The following is a 21,085-nucleotide window of genomic DNA, read 5'->3' as shown; positions in this document are numbered from 1 at the left end:
TTAAAGAGAAAGTGACAGAGAGAGAGAGAGAGAGAGAGAGAGAGAGAGAGAGAGAGAGAGAGAGAATTTTTTAATATTTATTTTTTAGTTTTCGGCAGACACAACATTTTTGTTTGTATGTGGTGCTGAGGATCAAACCCGGGCCACACGCATGCCAGGCGAGCATGCTACTGCTTGAGCCACATCCCCAGCCCAACTTAGCTTATTTTGATGAGTTCTATCAATATGCCTTTGAGGGAGGGATTCTTTGAGTTCTTCACACCACCATTCTAACGCTCCTGATCTCTGGAAGTGGTTTATAATTTATAATTTTATTTATTTGCTTTAACTTACAATATAAAGAAAATAAATGCAAAAAAATAAAGGCACAAAGAATTAAATAGTTATTAACAATAAAACTACTGAATATAGGTTAAGTATTCTGTCATTTCTTCTCTCTTCAAACTGATTTACCTTATGGTGGAGCCTATGTCATATTCATTTCTATTTCTCTTATGCAAGGGAACAGTGGATAGGAAGTAATGGTTTTTCCATTTTAAGAACAAACTAAAGACTGTATGTATTTTTAAACATATAAATCCATAGTTAACTTACCCAGTGGTTCGATGCTGGTCAGCTGGCTAGTTATAAGGCTGGCCCCTACTTCATAGTACATACACATATATATTAACATACATTCGCATGCTTACCTTTGCCTAAACTTTCCCCAGAAATCTTTCATGATATGCATATTAATAGTATTTATGTACTTTTTACTTACAAGACTTTGAAGGCACAACATCCTTTCAGAAACCAGTGAAAATGTCTGAGTCCTGAAATAAGTTATACAATGCCTCAAAAATACAGGGAAAAAAATGTAGAACCAAAATAAATGTGCTTAATTAAATGTCTATAAAATGTGACACTGTCAGCTTACCAAAGTAACTCAGTTAAAATGTATGTATAAATTATGATTTAAGGTGGCATTTGAATGTATTTTAAACCTTTAAAAGGTCTTTAAGATCCCGTTCACCCTATTTCATCCATGGATTTAAAAAAATGAGGGCTGTGGGAGTGGAACCCAGGCCCTCATGAAAGATCTCTAACATTTTCACAAAGAAGCAATAGTTCCAGTGTATTTAACATTTTCAACCCTGATTTGGATAGAGAGACCAGTTGCCTCACTGTGTAGACTCTTTGTGTTTTGTCAGTTACTTTTATTCACTTGCTAATTACTATAAACAATTTATTGAGCACCTGGAATATGAAGAATAAGGTGCCCAAAACCCCTTCCTCTAGGGACTTATAACCATGTGTTAATTGCAAAAATAAAGGCACAAAAAAACAGACGTTATTAACAATAAAAAAATTAAATTTATTATTAAAGAATGTAGGTGTTATATTTTATAAAGTACAGAGTTTGGGGTGAAGGAGATTTGGAAGTAAGAAAAGGTCTTTTCATAAATTGATATTTAGCCTGAGGCATGAAGAAAAAGTTGGAATGAAATAGGAGAAAAGTGAAGAATGGCTAATTCAGAGACCTTAGAAAAGGAAAGAGATCTATGCATCATCTGTGGAAAGAAAAGGCAGCCAGTGTGACAGAAGCACTGTGAGCTTGAAGAGGATGCTGTGGAAGGAGACGGAGAGAGGAAGGCAGGGTCATGCAGGGCCGCAGGATCTTGAATATCATGAATCACGAATTTTATTCCACTTGAAAGTTTTGAGCACCCAGCAAAACAGACCTTGTTTGATTTTTAAAAAGATCTCTGTGGAAAGTAGATGGGTGGGGTTCCTGAGTGGAAGAAGGCACAGGGGGAGTTAGGGAAGCAATTAAATTTCATACTAGTCTAGTTGAGAGATGATGTGTCTTGGACTAGTGGATTCAGAGAAAGGGAGGAAGTGGATGGATTCAAGCAATATTGAAACACAAATCTTTTCTTTAGTTCTTTTTTTTTAATTTTTAGTTGTTGAGAGACCTTTATTTTATTTATTTATATGTGGTACTGAGAATCAAACCCAGTGACTCACACATGCCAGGCAAGTGCACTACTGCTGAGCCCCAGCCCCTAGTTCTGCTTTTTGATACTATGTCAGTAACAGTTTAAAGTGAAACCTAATTCAAAATACTCATTGTGTTGTGGTTTTAATAAGGTAAAACTTTGGTGTTTAATGTTTTGATGTTATTAACTAATTATCATGCTATTCAGAGAGCAAGTCAAAATTTTTTTTTACCAGAAATAAAAGAAGGAATAAACTAACACCTCTGTTTATATTGGATAGTTTCCTTGCTGCTTTGACAGTAGAGGCAGAAGCATCAGGTTAGGACAGTGATATTGGGTTTTTTGACCTAGACCACCTGGTTTAAATCCTGCCTTTGTCTCAATTAGCATTTTTACCTGTAATCTTGGACAAATTATTTAACTCTTCAAAACTGTAGTTTCAAATGGAGATAATAATCCCTATCTCATAAAATATTTTCAAGAATGAATAATTTATTTATATTAGGTACTTAATCATTGCTTCGCTCAATTTACAAATGGCCATCCTAGTAATCTATAATATTCAGGTTGTTTGCTAATCCTAGAAATATACTTCTAGAGTTAAATAATTTTATTTAGTTATTTCACTTTCCAGATGAAGAAGTCACAGCCTGGAGAGTCAAAAGATTTGTCCAAGAACAGAGACTGGAGGCAGAATAGAACTAGCTATTTTCTCTAAATACCCAATATCTTTAGAGTAAGCTATATTGCCTCATGTGTACCCTCTCAGATGTTTAACTGAAATATTTTGTAAGATATTAGTATGTCACTTTATCTCCTGCTTAAACACGAGGGGGGTGACAGCTAATGGTGACCTTATGTTCTCTTTGCTAGTTACATGCCATGGGAAAAATTCCTGGAACCAGAATGGCAGAATTAAAAGCCAAGTACACCTTGCTGCATGACACCGTGATGAGGTAAGCTCTTTACCAATGTGTAGATGTCTTTTATCATATCTATATTTCTTACCTGTAACAGGACCTATCTTTCAGTTCAAAGATAGTGTCCCTTAAGCTGGACCCTGAGACAAGGATTGAGTTCAAGTAGTCTGAGAAATGACTCAAAAAAGCATCATGGGAGAGTGGGGAAGTGAGACTGGGAAAGGAGTTTAGTTGGGGTGGGTCATTCTGTGGGTTTTACACTGTGGGCAACTGGGGTGTAGTCTCACAGAGGACATTCTGAGTGACTATGAAGAATGCACCTCAGAATCTGCCACTGAAGGATAACAAAACTGGAATATTTACTACCAGTTTTTTCCATCCCTCATTGATTAAAGGATTGTTCCCAGTGAGATTCGTTCCTGGAACTTCTAGCTTGCCCTTGGAGAAGTCAAGCAAGCTTTTATAGCTGGAGATAGAGGTATGCAAGTGCTTGCTGGTGATACTGAAGCTTGAGACAAGGGGATTTTGGTGGCATGCTGACAGCCTATGCTGCAGAACACTCCTGTAGGACTCCTGCCCACCTCTCCTCACCACTCAGAGGTATAGATTCTATGAGGACCCCAGCCTACATCTGCCAAGATGCCTGTCTTTACTTCTCACTTCTTCTTCCTATGCCAGGCTACTCACCTTAGCCAAGACCAGGTCAGCAGCAGGCCAGAAGAAGCTTCCATAGAATGATGATTCAGTAGCTTTTCCAAGTACCTGCTATTAGGTACTGGGAATCAAGGGGGTAGGGGAGTAGAGAAACAAGGAGAGGGACAAATCTGCTGCTGTTTCTTAACACTCATAAGCTACCTCCTTCCTTTCCTCACCTCCTGCCTCAGAGCCTTGTATGATATATTCATCAAAAGCTCCATCCCACCAGTCCCCAGTCATCCTCTTCTGCCAATCCCCAACCAATGCCCCTAGTTCTTAACATACCCAGGTCTTGTGTCTGTAGGGTACTTTGAGGGTGGAAGCAGGGCGAAGAGTGAATGGCTGGGAGAAGAGCAGGCCTACATCCCAGTGCGAACTTCACTTATACCCCAGTCCATACTAACGCCCCCAGCCTTGGCTCCTCCTCCCCAGCACCTCATGGAGAATCCATTCCCTCAGAGTTGGCACTGCCTGCCAGTAAGTTGTTCTCAAGACTCGGGAATTGGGAGGCTGTAGGTAAAAAATCTGGAGACATCTTCTTCAACGTACCTCAACTACTTTACTGGTAGAAGACTCTTCCGATGTCAAGGCATCCCTCCAAGCCTTTTTAAAGATACAAGGATATTGCGGAGTTTTTTGTGCTCTGGATAGCTCTTATTTGGAGCCCAGGGGAGCTTGTAGGGTTTAATGATTTAACTTCCCCAAATGGTCGCTGCCCCAAAACTCAGATCCCTGGGCTCTAGTGACATATATCAATGTAGGAGCAAGGCTGTGGTGTTATTTCTTCCTGCTTCCAGGTCATGTTACAAAATAGTTACTTCCCTTCTGCTACCCACATTTTACCTCCTCTTGACCCGAAAGTTTCCTCTCTCTGCGTTGTAAACACCAACCACTCTATCCTATGCACACTGCTTGAAGGGCCTTTAAAGGCACGAAGACATACACTCTCTGCTTTTGTGCTAGGGTTGCAGCAGGCAGGTGTAGGCTGGAGGTATTGAAACTGATTGAGTTTTCCATAAACACCACATTATAAAAGTTGTTAAATTCTCTCCTACAGACACAGAAATATATTTCTGCTGAAATATATTTAAGAATTTATGGATGAATTGTCATTTCCATTCTGACTAGAACCCAACCACCACATTGTCCTCTTCTCTGTGGGAAAACATACACTATGGCCCAATCCAATATTTTGTAGTCTAGTAATTGAAGTATGTCTTATTAAGAGCAGATAACTTTAGATTCACAGAGTATATGAGCATGCAAGGAAATTGAATTATAAGAGAATAACCCTAGTAACTATGTAGTAGAGTGCTTTCCTTGTATGTGTGAGTCCTTGGTTTGATCCCCAGAACCAAAAAAAAAAAAAAAAGTCTAAACTTAATTAGTGGAATTTATATATGTGTTTTCACCATAGCTGTAGTCAGTTATTATTTAGCACTCAACACAGTGCCTGGAACATATTCTGCTAATAGCAAACATTTTTGCTGGATGCCATTGGGCACTTGACATATTAAAGCCTGGGAAATGGGTGGAGCTGATAACTTGAGCTGAGACAGCCTTGATAAAATTATGGGGCACTCTGCATATGAGCTAAAACCTGAAGATGGTGGAGAACACACACCCAAAGAGAACACTGACTCTAAAACAGGAAATGGTCAGACCTTGCCCCGAATAGGTTGGGTAGCTAATGTGAGGGTTTCTCAGAAAGATAAGTCATGTTTGATGATAAAACTGGTGTGTTCTAGAAGGTTCTGTGGATTTGACCATGTACAATTTCTATATCCATCCAGATCTGCCTCTATGTCCACCCTTTCCAAATTGGGCCTAGGGCATAGAATATAATTGGAGTAATAGAATCTCCTTTTCTGTGGTGTTCAAGTATGGTTTTGGACAGGCTTCAGGGTTAAGATTTTAAAAATCCATAATTTATGTTCCTATCTTTACAGGGGAATTTTTCTTCCTAGTTTCCTTGTAAAGTGCCATTACAAGTTTGTTTCTTCCTAAGAGGGCAAAGATCTTTCTATAATCAAGTCAGGAGAACTCAAGAAAGTCAGATTTCTGGGGCAGTTCAAGGGACTGCCCTCATTTCCCCCCTTCCTTGGAAGTCTTGGCATTCTTCAAAGTCAGAGGAAATGTGCATAATCCCATTGAATTTAGTCTTTTCTCTGTCAACTTCACATTGTCTGGATCTAGACATCAGTGGTAGGACTTGTCAGCAGGCATTCCAGTTACCAATTCCCTCTGCTGCATGGTCAGCAACTTGAGGTCAGCAGCTGAGCCTTATTCACCTGAGCATGGAGTGCAGTATTTGGCCCCCAAATAATACTGAGGTGAACTGAACCCAAGAATGGGAGCAGCTCCATGCTTCCCACAGGAGCAACCAAGGGTATGGAGGGTGTACCTTTCTCATTGTGCAAATCTGTCTTCCTGGAACCCAGCACCCAAGAGTCAGAGGTCCAGCTGCTACAGAATGCCAAAAATTTTACTGAGCAAATACAACAGCAGCAATTTCACCTGCAGCAAGCTGATAGTTTCCCAGACGCATTCTCCACTGAGGTCTCCAAGATGAGAGAACAGCTGCTCAAGTATCAAAATGAATATAACGCAGTGAAGGAAAGAGAGTACCATAATCAGTACAGACTAAACAGGTAAGTGCTCAGTTCCCTCAAGCGTACTGACAACAGATAAGAGCAAAGCTGTTTGCACAGAAATAAGAAAAATTAGAAAGTAATTTTAGGTACAAAGAGAGGTACCTACCATATGTTGACAATTACAAGCTCAGTTCTTTCCTTGCTCCCTTGGAGTGAGCAGTCTCTGAACAAAAGGGGTACACAACTGACGTCTAGGAAAAATGACTCAGGTGATGGAGATCCTGTTTTTTGGTGTTTTTTTAAAAATGTATGTCAGGAAATCCATAGCTCTGGAAGCTATAGCCAAAAACTACACTCCACAGAACAAGCACTTGGCACACTCTTTTCTCTCCTGACTATGACACCTCATTCTTATCCCCAGAAGTGTGGGTGCCCAGATCACTTTTCCTATGGGAGCACTTTTCCCCACACGTTCTTTCCAAACAAGCCTGTGTGAGCTGAGGGTCCCACTTGGCTCACTCTGTCCTAATACAGCAAGCAACAGGGCCCAAGGATTCAACCTTCATCTCCCATTCTGAAACTGTTCCTTAGGGCCTAGGAGGAATGTTACATCCTTTTGGAAGATACATTTACTTATCCCAATCTAGAGAATGTCATTTTATGAACTAAAAAAGAAATCTGTCACTAGAAGAGCAAATGTTATTTCCAAAATCTCTTAACACTCCTCCCGTGGAGTAGCCAGTGGGTGGAAGAGCCACCATTTAAGTTGAATTTCAAAATTATGGCAGTTCTGGTTTTGAGCCATGGTGCACCTTGTGCTGTGCCTGGATACTAGTCAGAAAGCCGAACCATCTCTCCTAGAATTTGTTACCATTTAAGGTGGCAGAGCTAGCTATTTTTAAGAACAGGTAGAATTGCTGTCAGTACAAATAGAATTCAGTCCTGCCTGGAAACCAGCAAATGGCTTGTTAAAACCCTCACAAGCCCTAGGTTTTGAGATCTTCTCCTGGGATCTTATTTTTCAACTGATGGGTAGATAATGAAGGCCAGTTTAATCAAGAGAATTCTACTCAGAGGGGAAAAAAATCAGTATTTTTTTCTTTCAGTCTAAACTTGTTTTAAACTCACCACTGAGATCTATAAAAAGAAAGCTTAGCTATTTCTGTGCTCTGTAAGCACTCTTTCAGCTGAGAAAATAATGAAATTAAAACAATTGGTGGTTGTTCATTAGTATTGAAAATATGAATGTTTGACATTTCATGAAAGGGTAAGAAGAACATAAGGCAGTTGATATTTAAATTGTTTAAAATTTCCAAGTATTCCTGCCAAGAAGGAAAGAAAGAACTCTTGCCTTTTAGGTATAGATGGGCAGATTGTTCACTGAACTACTTGAGATAGGGAGGGGATGGTGAATGGTAATTTACAGTGAACAAGAACATCCAAAATGTCCAAAATGCACATTTACAGAAATGCGTAGTGTGGATTCTTTTTAATTTGTGACATATGATGCTTTAGTTTGAGCCAACTCCCTTGCATTTTCAAATATCAGCTCAAGAATTAACGAGCTTTCTCTCACACACACACACACACACACACACACACACACACACACACACACAAATGATACCAAAGGAAATACCAGGCAAGAGTTACAGGCCATGTATTTTCATTGGATTAACATGCTTAGTATGACATGATAAGTCACTCAACACCCTCCCCCTGGAAAAAAAAGTAGATATTTCCATCCCCAGATTTAAAAAAAAAAAAAAAAAAAAAAAAAAAAAAAAACTAAGCCAGTGAGAGAAAACTATTCATCCAAATATACAGATGACATTTGTCAGGCCAGTACAATAAACTCTCATGTTTTTCACTTTCTAAATAATAAAAGCCCAAATAACTAGCACCCCTCCACCCCAGCCCCTTTAGGAACTTCTGAATCATTGGCAGCTACTAAGAACAACATCTTGTTCAGATACTCTTGAAAAAGAATTTATAACTCAATCGATTTTCTACTGTTTTCACGATAAGCCCTTTAATAAATACTGATGGGGTCAGTATAATTGCCTGGTTGGTTCATAATTATGCTACCATAGTCATAGTTTTTGGATTCCTTTCATTAACAACCTCTTAATAAATAGAATACATAGGTTACATAGGAAAGAATATGTAACCTATTTAAATAAGCTAAGTAAATGATAAAGTAACTAGACATAAAATGAATGTAATTTATCTTTCTAAAAACTTCCTGTGAAAAAGTTTTTCAATACTCTCTCCAACATTTTCCTCGCCTTGACTTTGGGGGTTTCCCTGATTCCTAGTAATTCCTAAAACGTTAACAGTAAATACATCATGGCTCTCATACTAAATCTGACGTATTTTTAAATTTTTTTTTTAGTTGTTGATAGAATTTATTGTCTTTATTTTTATGTGGTGCTGGGGATCAAACCCAGTGCCTCATGCATGCTAGGCGAGCATACTACCACTGAGCCACAACCCCAGCCCCTAAATATGACATATTCTGACAAGTCTCAGCTGGGGAAAGAAGGCCATGGTCAGTCAGTGCTGTTGTCACAGTGTGGACATAGAGAGTGGGGCTGCTCAGGCCTCACATGCATGCATACACACGCTGGGCTGTCCTGATGTGATCCCAACCTTAGTGACTGTTCACTCTCCCGTAGCTGGTTCTCACAGTCCCTGCTGTTGCTCACAGGGTTCATTAGTTATTTTTCATTCTTGTTCCAATAATGACAGCAAAGTAGAAACCAAGAAGAAAACAAATCATGTAAGAAAGAAATGGAAGGATGATTTTAGCAGTGCATTTGGAATTCTAAAAATTATGACAGAGGGGCATGCAGGCAGGTTCTCAGGGGAAGTCATAAAAAAATACAGCTGCAACAGATTTTATCTTCTAACCTTTTACTTTTAATTTTTTTTCTTGCTCCCCTTGTAGCAACTAATGTCTTAAGTTTAAAATAGGTTTCTCAGAGTATAATCCTCAAATAACAAAGAAAAGCACTTGAGATACTAATTTTTAAAGTAGATTCATCGCTGAAACTAAGGATTCTGAATTCTGCCCACACCTCCACCCTAGCTCGACACTTGAATTTTCCCTAAATCCTACATGATTCTGATTCAAATTAGAATTTGAGAACGGTTAATCCCCCAAAATGGTACTCAGCTGCAGTTACATGTTAGGATCACCTGAATCTTCTTTTAGTAATCAATCTGCACTTAAACACTTTCGGGAACCAAGATTGCTCAGCCTCTCTCAGTGACCAGTTCCAATTCTGGAAAGCTTCTACCCTGAGATGGTTATTAGGTTGGTTCAGAAACCTTTCTCCTTGCAACTTCTACCCATTCATGTTGATCCTACTCCTTAGGATTACCCGTGGCAATCTATTGGGCTCCCCGAATTGCTTCTACACTCACAGACCCTAAAATCCAAAAACCTTCAATGACATAGCTTCAATTAAGACTATTTTACTGTAGGAAGCAAGTAAATCCTAAGGAGCTTTGATATTGAAGCACCCCTTGGTCCAGAAAGCTGAAAATTTTTATATTTAAATTTTAATGTGAGTTTAAAAGGTTAGGAATTAATATATACCAAGAAGTACGTATAAAAATATTTTGTTGGGGTTGGGGATATAGATTATTTGGTAGAGTACTTACATAGCACACACAAGGCCCTGGGTACAATCCCCAGCACCACTAAAAAAAATAAATAAATAAAAAATTTTAAAAAAAGTGTTGTTCCAGTAATGCCTTGCAAAAATGAAAATCAAAGGAGAAAAAGGAAAATTAGATAAAGATATTTACTACATCATTTTTTATAAAAGTGAGAAATTGAAAGTAATCTCAGTTCTAGGAAACAGGAATATTTAAATAATTAGTCCAGAGGTACTGACTCTAGAGTCAATTTGAATGTCAGTCTAGCCTTGACTACCTGGGAAAATGCTTAAATTTTCAGTTTCTTCATTTATACGATGAAGATAAAAATTGCTTAGCAAGGTTGTGAAGGTTAGAAATGATATATGTAAAATGCCTGGAATATAGTAGGTTCAATATGTGATAAATTATATTTAGGATTATTTTATTATAGTATATATGCCCTAGAAAACCTTGAAAATAGTTATTAAATCATTAATTATGAAGTCTATTTAGCAACTTGAGAAAATAATAACTGTTAAGCAAAACTGGATTTAACTATGCATACACATTTAATATAATCTTATTTAAAAATGGAGAAAATTAAAATGACCATCCATGGTGTGATAGGGGTAGGATTATGATCTTTCTCTCCTTATAAAAATACTTAACTTTTAAAGGAAATAGAAGTCAGTATCTCTTAATAAAAAGAAAATTGCATAATAGAAATTTAATTAGCTTAAAATGTTCTATAAGAATTAGCCATATATATTTGTTTAAAGAAAAGACAACTTTATTTATTTACTTATTAATTCATTCACTCATTCTTTTATTCATACCAGGGATTGAATCCAGGGTGCTTAACCACTGAGCCACATCTTCAGCCCCTTTTAAAAAATATTTTATTTAGATACAGGGTTTCACTAAGCTTATTAGGGCCTTTGCAAGTTGATGAGGGTGGCTTTGAACTCGAGAAGACCATTTTATTTAAAGACTACAAGTCCTATTTTATGGGATAGCTTCATGTCCCCATTTTGAAAATCAAAGGCAATCAGGTTTCCTTTATAACCAAAAGATGGCAGCACATTATCACCCCCTGGTGGCAACATGCCTAAGTGTAGGATCAATATATGGGAATTAAAATATCACCAATTTTTCAAAGTCTAAAAGGAAAGGTGTTAAATTAAATTAAATATCAGCTCTGAAAATTCAGTTTCAGTTTTTGACCCGGAAAGTTAACTTATATTAAATTCAGTATGAAATATATTGTGGCCCTATCATTAATCTACATTATTATAAACGGAATTTTATAAAAATGAAAGCCAGTGTGCGTGCACATGCTTTAGCTTCCTATTCCCAGATATACTGACTAGTGGATATAACCAGTGGGTCCTTGGTAAAACCAGCAGACCTAATTCTCCATGCATTCCCAACTTTTATTTTATAGCTGTTCTATATTTTAAACGTTATGTTAATCAGATATAGAAAACCTAAGACTTTTTGGGGGAGGAGGGATTGAAGATGGCGGCGAAGGGAGTGCATCACCCCCGTGTGCCGCGTCACTGTGCGGGAGAAAGACGAGGTGAAACAGCTGAAGGCTGTCTGGTTGGGAAATTCCAGCGAAATTGAGGTGCTCCAGAATCTAGTAGAGGGATTTTCATCGCGCGAGGTTCGGCTGCGGGGGCTCGGACGTGGGCAATTTCTCCGCACGGAGGGTCGCATTGCCTGATCGGCGGATCGGCCCACGGCTGGAGTCTGCGGCGCGCGCTGGGAAGCAGCGAGGTGCCAGAGCGGGGGTGCAGCGATGCGGATTCTGGGGGCTCCTGCCAGCGGCGCAATGGCCGTGCTTAGTGCTGAGTTCTGGCTTTGAGACGGAGGAGAGAAGCGGTCCAGTTCGGTTCTCGACACCGGTCGGACCACAGAGGAGGAGAGCTGATATAATCATCCCTGTTTTCTACTGACCTCAGCTCATTCAGCTACGGAACAGGTGATTTCAGGCTGGCATTTGCCTGTGTCTCTCAGACAGATCGCTCAGGCTCAGGGCTAGAGAACCTGTGGAGAATACTCCTTGGGGCTCGCTCCTAGAAAAGCGTGCACCGAGCTCTGAGCGGCCGGGTTCTGGTTCCCACAGCTGCTTTGGCCCAGGGCTGGGGAACCCGCGGAGACTGCGTATTGAAGCCAGCTCCTAGTGGAGCGTGCATCGAGCTCGAAGCGGCTGGGTTCTGACCCCCGGAACAGTTTTGGCCCAGGGCTGGGGAACACGTGGGGACTGCATCTTTGAGCCTGCTCCCAGCAGAGTGTGCACCGAGCTCGGAGAGCTTGGAGCAGCCGGGCTCTGGCTCCCGGAGCTGCTTTGGCCTAGGGCTGGGGAACCTGCGGAGATCGCTCCTTGGAGCCTGCTCCTAGTGGAGCGTGCGCCGGGCTCGGAGAGGCCGGGTTCTGGCTCCTGGAGCGGCTTTGGCCCAGGGACGGGGACCCCGCGGTAACTGCTTCTCGGTCCGGGTCCTGCTGGGTGCACTGGGGGCCAGAGGGGCAGAGGGGAGCTGCCGCCTGTGCCCAGAGCAGGCCAAGTGACCCGCCGGCGTGGTATCACGACACCCCAACTGCAGCTGGGGCCAAAGAGAGTAGCCGCCTACGCCTGGAACAGGACCAGCGACCCGACAGCGCGGTAGCCAAGTCACCCCATTTGGAGTAGGGGCTGTGTAGAACCACCATCTGAGCCTGCAAGGTAGGCAGACCTGCGACCCACTGGCAGGACAGGCCCGGTAGCCTGCCAGCGTGGTGGACACGTAGCACCGAGGCAGTCACGTCACACTGGTTGGAGTGGGGGTGGAGCAGAGCCGCCACCCGTGTCCGGAAAAGGCCCAGCGACCCGTTGGAGAGGCAGTCAGATAGCCCCATTTGGAGTGGGGGCTGAGCAGAACTGCCGCCCGAGCCCACAAGGTAGGCAGACCTGCGACCCACCGGTGGAACAGGCCTAGAGGCCTGCCAACGTGGTAGACACGTCACACCAATTGGAGTAGGGGCTGAACAGAGCCGCCGCCCACATCCGGATCAGGACCAACGACCCAAGGAGGAGCACAGCCACTACCCGCCCTGCAAGGGAGATTTCCCAACTATACAAGAGCAATATAAATAAATAGGGGGAAAATTTCAAAAACACAACAGTTTCACCAAGCAGAAAGAAATGCGAGCAGTATGAAAAGACAAGGAAAGAAAGGACCAAAAGCAATGCAGGTCAACTCAACTTTAGAAAAGGTAATAGCTGCAACAGATGGAATGTCAGATAAAGAGTTCAGGATATACATGCTTCAGATGATCTGGAGTCTCAAGGAAGACATGAGACAGCAAAATCAGACAATGAAAGATCACTTTGACAAGGAACTACATAAACAAATCCAGGAAGCAAAAGATCAATTACACAGGGAGATAGAGGTAATAAAAAACAAACAAATAGAAATCCTAGAAATGCAGGAAGCAATAAACCAACTTAAAAACTCAATTGAGCATACTATCAGCAGAGCAGATCACTTAGAAAATAGAACATCAGACAATGAAGACAAAGTATTTCAACTTGAAAAGAACATAGACAGCTCAGCAAGACTGCTAAGAAACCATGAGCAGAACATCCAAGAAATATGGGATAACATTAAAAGACCAAACTTAAGAGTCATTGGGATACAGGAAGGCACAGAGCTCCAAACCAAAAGAATAAACAATCTATTCAATGAAATAATACGAGAAAACTTCCCAGACTTGAAGAATGAGACAGAATCCCAAATCCTAGAAGCCTACAGGACGCCAAATGTGCAAAATCATAAGAGATCCACACCTAGACACATTATAATGAAGATGCCCAACATACAGAATAAGGAGAGAATTTTAAAAGCTACAAGAGAAAGGAAGCAGATTACATTTAGGGGTAAATCAATCAGGATAACAGCTGATCTCTCAAGACAGACTCTGAAAGCTAGAAGATCCTGGAATAACATATTTCAAACACTGAAAGAAAATGGGTGCCAACCAAAAATCGTGTATCTCTCGAAATTAAGCTTCAGGATGGAAGATGAAATTAAAACCTTCCATGATAAACAAAAGTTAAAAGAATTTGCAGCTAGAAAACCATCTCTTCAAAAAATCCTTGGCAAAACATTACAGGAAGAGGAAATGAAAAATAACAATGAAAACCAACAGTGGGAGGTAGGACAGTAAAGGGGGGAAAGTAATCAAAGAGGAAAACAAATCAGGTTTAGTAACATTAATAAACAAATATGGTTGGAAGAACAAACCATATCTCAATAATAACCCTAAATGTTAATGGCTTAAACTCACTAATTAAGAGACACAGGCTAGTTGAATGGATCACAAAACTAGACCCAACAATATGCTGCCTACAGGAGATGCATTTCATAGGAAAAGATATACATAGACTGAAGGTGAAAGGTTGGGAAAAATATCACTCATATGGACTACAGAAACAAGCAGGAGTGTCCATACTCATATCTAATAAAATAGATTTCAAGCCAAAGTTAATCAAAAGGGATAAAGAGGGACACTACATACTGCTCAAGGGAACCATATACCAACAAGACATAACAATCCTAAATATATATGCCCCAAACAATGGTGCAGCTATGTTCATCAAGCAAACTCTTCTCAAGTTCAAGAGTCTAATAGACCACCATACAATAATCATGGGAGACTTCAACACACCTCTCTCACCACTGGACAGATCTTCCAAACAAAAGTTAAATAAGGAAACTATAGAACTCAATAACACAATTAATAACCTAGACTTAATTGACATATATAGAATATACCACCCAACATCAAGCAGTTACACTTTTTTCTCAGCAGCACATGGACCCTTCTCAAAAATAGATCATATATTATGTCACAGGGCAACTCTTAGACAATATAAAGGAGTAGAGATAATACCATGCATCCTATCTGATCATAATGGAATGAAACTGAAAATCAACGATAAAAGAAGGAAGGAAAAATCATGTATCACTTGGAGAATGAACAATAGGTTACTGAATGATCAATGGGTTTTAGAAGACATCAAGGAGGAAATTAAAAACTTCTTAGAGTTAAATGAAAACACAGACACAACATATTGGAATCTATGGGACACATTGAAAGCAGTTCTAAGAGGAAAATTCATTGCTTGGAGTTCATTCCTTAAAAAAAGAAAAAACCAACAAATAAATGATCTCATACTTCATCTCAAAATCCTAGAAAAAGAAGAGCAAAACAACAGCAAAAGAAGTAGAAGGCAAGAAATAATTAAAATCAGAGCTGAAATTAATGAAATCGAAACAAAAGAAACAATTGAAAAAATTGACAAAACTAAAAGTTGGTTGTTTGAAAAAATAAATAAAATTGACAGACCCTTAGTCATGCTAATGAAGAGAAGAAGAGAGAGAACTCAAATTACTAGCATACAGGATGAAAAAGGCAATATCACAACAGACACTTCAGAAATACAGAAGATAATCAGAAATTATTTTGAATCCTTATACTCCAATAAAATAGAAGATAGTGAAGGCATCGATAAATTTCTTAAGTCATATGATCTGCCCAGATTGAGTCAGGAGGATATAGACAACCTAAACAGACCAATAACAATAGAGGAAATAGAAGAAACCATCAAAAGACTACCAACTAAGAAAAGCCCAGGACCGGATGGGTATACAGCAGAGTTTTACAAAACCTTTAAAGAGGAACTAACACCAATACTTTTCAAGCTATTTCAGGAAATAGAAAAAGAGGGAGAACTTCCAAATACATTCTAGGAGACCAACATCACCCTGATACCTAAACCAGACAAAGACACTTCAAAGAAAGAAAACTACAGACCAATATCTCTAATGAACCTAGATGCAAAAATCCTCAATAAAATTCTGGCGAATCTGATTCAAAAATATATCAAAAAAATTATACACCACGATCAAGTAGGATTCATCCCTGGGATGCAAGGCTGGTTCAGTATACGGAAATCAATAAATGTTATTCACCACATCAATAGACTTAAAAATAAGAACCATATGATCATCTCGATAGATGCAGAAAAAGCATTCGACAAAGTACAGCATCCCTTTATGTTCAAAACTCTAGAAAAATTAGGGATAACAGGATCATACCTCAACATTGTAAAAGCAGTCTATGATAAGCCACAGGCCAGAATCATTCTGAATGGAGAAAAATTGAAGGCATTCCCTCTAAAATCTGGGACAAGACAGGGATGCCCTCTCTCACCACTTCTGTTCAACATAGTCCTCGAAACACTGGCCAGAGCAATTAGACAGACGAAAGAAATTAAAGGCATAAAAATAGGAAAAGAAGAACTTAAATTATCACTATTTGCAGATGACATGATTTTATACCTAGCAGACCCAAAAGGGTCTACAAAGAAACTATTAGAGCTAATAAATGAATTCAGCAAAGTGGCAGGAAATAAAATCAACATGCATAAATCAAATGCATTCCTGTATATCAGCGACAAATCCTCTGAAACGGAAATGAGGACAACTACTCCATTCACAATATCCCCCCAAAAAAACAAAATACTTGGGAATCAACCTAACAAAAGAGGTGAAAGACTTATACAATGAAAACTACAGAACCCTAAAGAGAGACCTTAGAAGATGGAAAAATATACCCTGTTCTAAGAAGAAGACCTTAGAAGATGGAAAAATATACCCTGTTCATGGATAGGCAGAACTAACATCATCAAAATGGCAATATTACCAAAAGTCCTCTATAAGTTCAATGCAATGCCAATCAAAATCCCAACAGCATTTCTTGTAGAAATGGATAAAACAATCATGAAATTTATATGGAATAATAAAAGACCCAGAATAGCAAAAACAATGCTAAGCAGGAAGTGTGAATCAGGCGGTATAGCGATACCAGACTTCAAACTATACTACAGAGCAATAGTAACAAAAACAGCATGGTACTGGTACCAAAACAGGCGGGTGGACCAATGGTACAGAATAGAGGACACAGTAACCAATCCACAAAACTACAACTATCTTATATTTGATAAAGGGGCTAAAAGCATGCAATGGAGGAAGGATAGCATCTTCAACAAATGGTGCTGGGAAAATTGGAAATCCATTTGCATCAAAATGAAACTGAATCCCTTTCTCTCACCATGCACAAAAGTTAACTCAAAATGCATCAAGGAGCTTGATATTAAATCAGAGACACGGCGTCTGATAGAAGAAAAAGTTGGCTATGATCTACATACTGTGGGGTCGGGCTCCAAATTCCTCAATAGGACACCCATAGCGCAAGAGTTAACAACTAGAATCAACAATTGGGACTTACTCAAACTAAAAAGTTTTTTCTCAGCAAAAGAAACAATAAGAGAGGTAAACAGGGAGCCTACATCCTGGGAACAAATCTTTACTCCACACACTTCAGATAGAGCCCTAATATCCAGAGTATACAAAGAACTCAAAAAATTAGACAATAAGATAACAAATAACCCAGTCAACAAATGGACCAAGGACCTGAACAGACACTTCTCAGAGGAGGATATACAATCAATCAACAAGTACATGAAAAAATGCTCACCATCTCTAGCAGTCAGAGAAATGCAAATCAAAACCACCCTAAGATACCATCTCACTCCAGTAAGATTGGCAGCCATTATGAAGTCCAACAACAAGTGCTGGAGAGGATGCGGGGAAAAGGGTACACTTGTTCATTGTTGGTGGGACTGCAAATTGGTGCAGCCAATTTGGAAAGCAGTATGGAGATTTCTTGGAAAGCTGGGAATGGAACCACCATTTGACCCAGCTATTCCCCTTCTCGGTCTATTCCCTAAAGACCTAATAAGAGCATGCTACAGGGACACTGCTACATCGATGTTCATAGCAGCACAATTCACGATAGCAAGATTGTGGAACCAACCTAGAAGCCCTTCAATAGATGAATGGATAAAAAAATGTGGCATTTATACACAATGGAGTATTACTCTACATTAAAAAATGACAAAATCATAGAATTTGGAGGGAAATGGATGGCATTAGAGCAGATTATGCTATGTGAAGCTAGCCAATCCTTAAAAAACAAATGCCAAATGACTTCTTTGATATAAGGAGAGTAACCAAGGACAGGGTAGGGAGGAAGAGCTTGAGAAGAAGATCAACATTAAACAGGGATGAGAGGTGGGAGGGAAATGGAGAGAGAAGGAAATTGCATGGAAATGGAAGGTGATCCTCAGGGTTATACAAAATTACATATAAGAGGAAATGAGGGGTAAGAGAAGAATAATACAAGTGGAAGAAATGATTTACAGTAGAGGGGGTAGAGAGAGAAGAGGGGAGGGGAGGGGAGGGGGGATAGTAGAGAATAGGATAGACAGCAGAATACATCAGACACTAGAATGGCAATATGTAAATCAATGGAAGTGTAACTGATGTGATACAGCAATCTGTATACAGGGTAAAAATGGGAGTTCATAACCCACTTGAATCAAACTGTGAAATATGATATATTAAGAACTATGTAATGTTTTGAACGACCAACAATAAAAAAGACTTTTGGGGCACTTAATAGTTAGTCATTGAATGCAGAATAACAAGAAAAATGGAAATTATTACTCTTAGACCTCATCAGGAAGTCCAGTGGACAAAAATGAATTAAAAATGTGGTTATTGGAAGAAAAAAATAAACAAGTGATCATATCCAACCCACTAATATTTGTTTAGAACATTCAGGCTAACTCTACTTGAAGCAATTTCTAAAATCTCATTTTGGCATTATGCCACATATGCCTAAGAGTGAAAATAAAAATAAAACATAAGCGTTCTCTTTTATTATTCTCATTGAGTAAAAGAAAGCACATTTTCCCATTTACTGTCTGTACTTCCTAAGAGTTTGTTTCTTTTGTTAATCTCAACTTGTAGTGATGATTGGCTTTCAGAAAAAAGCCTGGCATTTCTTTTTACGAATGGGAGTTATATCTTAGTGATAGATGATATTTAATTTAATTATGTCCTTGCTAACCTTCAGTCTTCTACATTTGTCTATTTCTGGTAGATAACTGTTGAAGTCACCCACTACAATTATAGATTCTTCTATTTCTATAGTTCATCATTTAGGCCTTTTGTATTTTTGCCCTCTGTTGATAGGGCAGATGCCTGTAAGGGATCATTATGTTTTCTTGAATAATTTACTTCTGTGTTCTTGTGAGATGACCCTCCTTAGCCCTACTCACTTTCCTTGCTCTGTACTCTGCTCTGTCTGGAATTAATACAAGTGAGTATCCCTTTTTCTAAGTGCTTAGAACCAGATGTGTTTTAGAGTTCAGAGATTTTTGGATTTTAGAATATTTGCATAGACTTTACTGATTGAGCTCCCTAATCCAAAAGTTTGGAATCAGAAATTCTGAATATCATATCAGCACTGAAAAAATTTCCAATTTAGGAACATTTTAGATTATTATATTTTTCAAATTTGGAATGCTCAACCTGTACAGGGACTCCTGTTTTCTTTTGATTAAGATAGTATATCTTTATCCATCCATTTTATTTATATACATATATGCACACATATATGTATTTAAAATGAGTCTCATACAGACAACATATATTTGAGCCTTCTTTCTTCCAACTTGTAGTCTTTTAATTCATGTTTACCATAATTATTGATGTATTTGCATCAACATTTACCATATTTGTCTTTGTATTCTATTTGTCATCCTTATCCTTTATTTCTTCTGTTTATCATCCACTTTTTTTTCTGCCTTTTGGGGCTTTGAGAATTTTACATGATCCCCTTTTACCCTTCCTTAGCAATATCTACTGTACTTCTTTTTTTAGTGGTTGGCCTTGAGTTTGGAATATACATTTACAACTACCCAAGATTGCTTTCCATTATACTACATCACTTCAAATACCTTATAATCATCTAACTCTTCACTCTTATCCTTTGTGTCATCATTATTTCCTATATATAAGCATAATAAATTCATGCTTATTTTTATTAGCATACATCATTAAATACAGTTGGTATTATAATCTTGAACAAATTATATCAATCGATAATGAGAAAATTGTTTTTGTTTTGTCTGAACTTACTCTCTGATGCTCTTCCTGTATATAGATCCAAGTTTCTAATCTACATCATTTTCCCGCTAATGAGCTTCTTTGAACATTTCTTGCAAGGCAGGTCCAATGGCAACAAATTCTTTCTATTTTTTTGTGACTGAAAGAGCCTTTATTTCTCCCTAAGTTTTGAAGAGTAATTTCACATCGGTTTTTCCTGCCAACACTTTAAATACTTCACTCTGGTGTCTTTTTTTTTTTTTTTTTGCATGGTTTCTGAGAAAAAGTCAGATATAGTTCTCTTCTTTGCTCGTCTATAAACATGGTGTTTTTCCTCTAACTTCTTTCAGCATTTTTTCTTTGTCTTTTATTTTCTGTAATTTATATATGATAGTCCTAGGTGTAACTTTTTTGAGCATTTATCTTGCCTGGTATACTTTGAGCTTCCTAGATCTATAATTTTCTGTCTGACATTAATGTGAAGGAAGTTATTATTGCTTCAAATATTTCTTTTGCTTTTTTCTCTTTTCTGTCTGGAAATATGTGCATGTTTTGCCTTTTGTAGCTGTCCCAAAGTTCTTGGATATTCTGGGGTGGTTTTGTTTGTTTTTCTCTTTGCTTTTCAGTTTTGAAGGTTTCTATTGAAATAACTTCAAGAATGGAGATTCTTTATTTACCTGTGTCCATTCTACTAATAGTCTATCCAGAGGCATCCACCTAGCATTTCTTTATTTTTTCTTAGAATTTCCATCTCTCTGCTTATGTTGCCCATCTTCTTTCTTGCTGCATTTCTAACATATAACATAATTGTTTTAAATTCCTAGTCTGATAATTCAAACATCCTTGCCATACCTGGTTCTAATGCTTGCTCTGTCTCTTCAAATGGGGCTTTTTGCCATTTACTATGCTCTGCAGTTTTGTCTTGATAGCCAGACATAATACACGGTGTAGAAAGCACTGCTGTAATTAGGGCGGCGGTGGTGATGAGGTGTGGCCCGGGGAGGTACTCTATAGTCCTGAGTGTGGGTCTCAGTCTTTTAGTGAGCCTGTACCTCTGGACTCTGAACTGCTTGACTGCTTTTTTCCACCCACCCCAAGCCCCTGAGACAAGATGGCTAGAGTGGGTTCTAGCTGGGGTCTAGTTCTTATCATTGTCTTGATGGCAAAATGTGTGACTTATGTAGTCG

At 38.9% G+C, this 21,085-nt stretch overlaps 1 protein-coding gene across 1 annotated transcript in view; it reads right to left on the bottom strand.

Moving 5' to 3' along the window:
* GSAP (gamma-secretase activating protein) overlaps nt 1–21,085 on the bottom strand; it is a 167,679-nt gene that overhangs the window by 8,274 nt on the left and 138,320 nt on the right. The gene's annotated exons all lie outside the window — the stretch shown is intronic.

This window comes from Spermophilus citellus, assembly GCF_964194105.1.
Source record: "Spermophilus citellus genome assembly, chromosome: 3".
NCBI classification, from domain to species: domain Eukaryota; kingdom Metazoa; phylum Chordata; class Mammalia; order Rodentia; family Sciuridae; genus Spermophilus; species Spermophilus citellus.
Note: the sequence above shows the minus strand (reverse complement) of the source record. Positions and strands in the feature narration are given on the sequence as shown.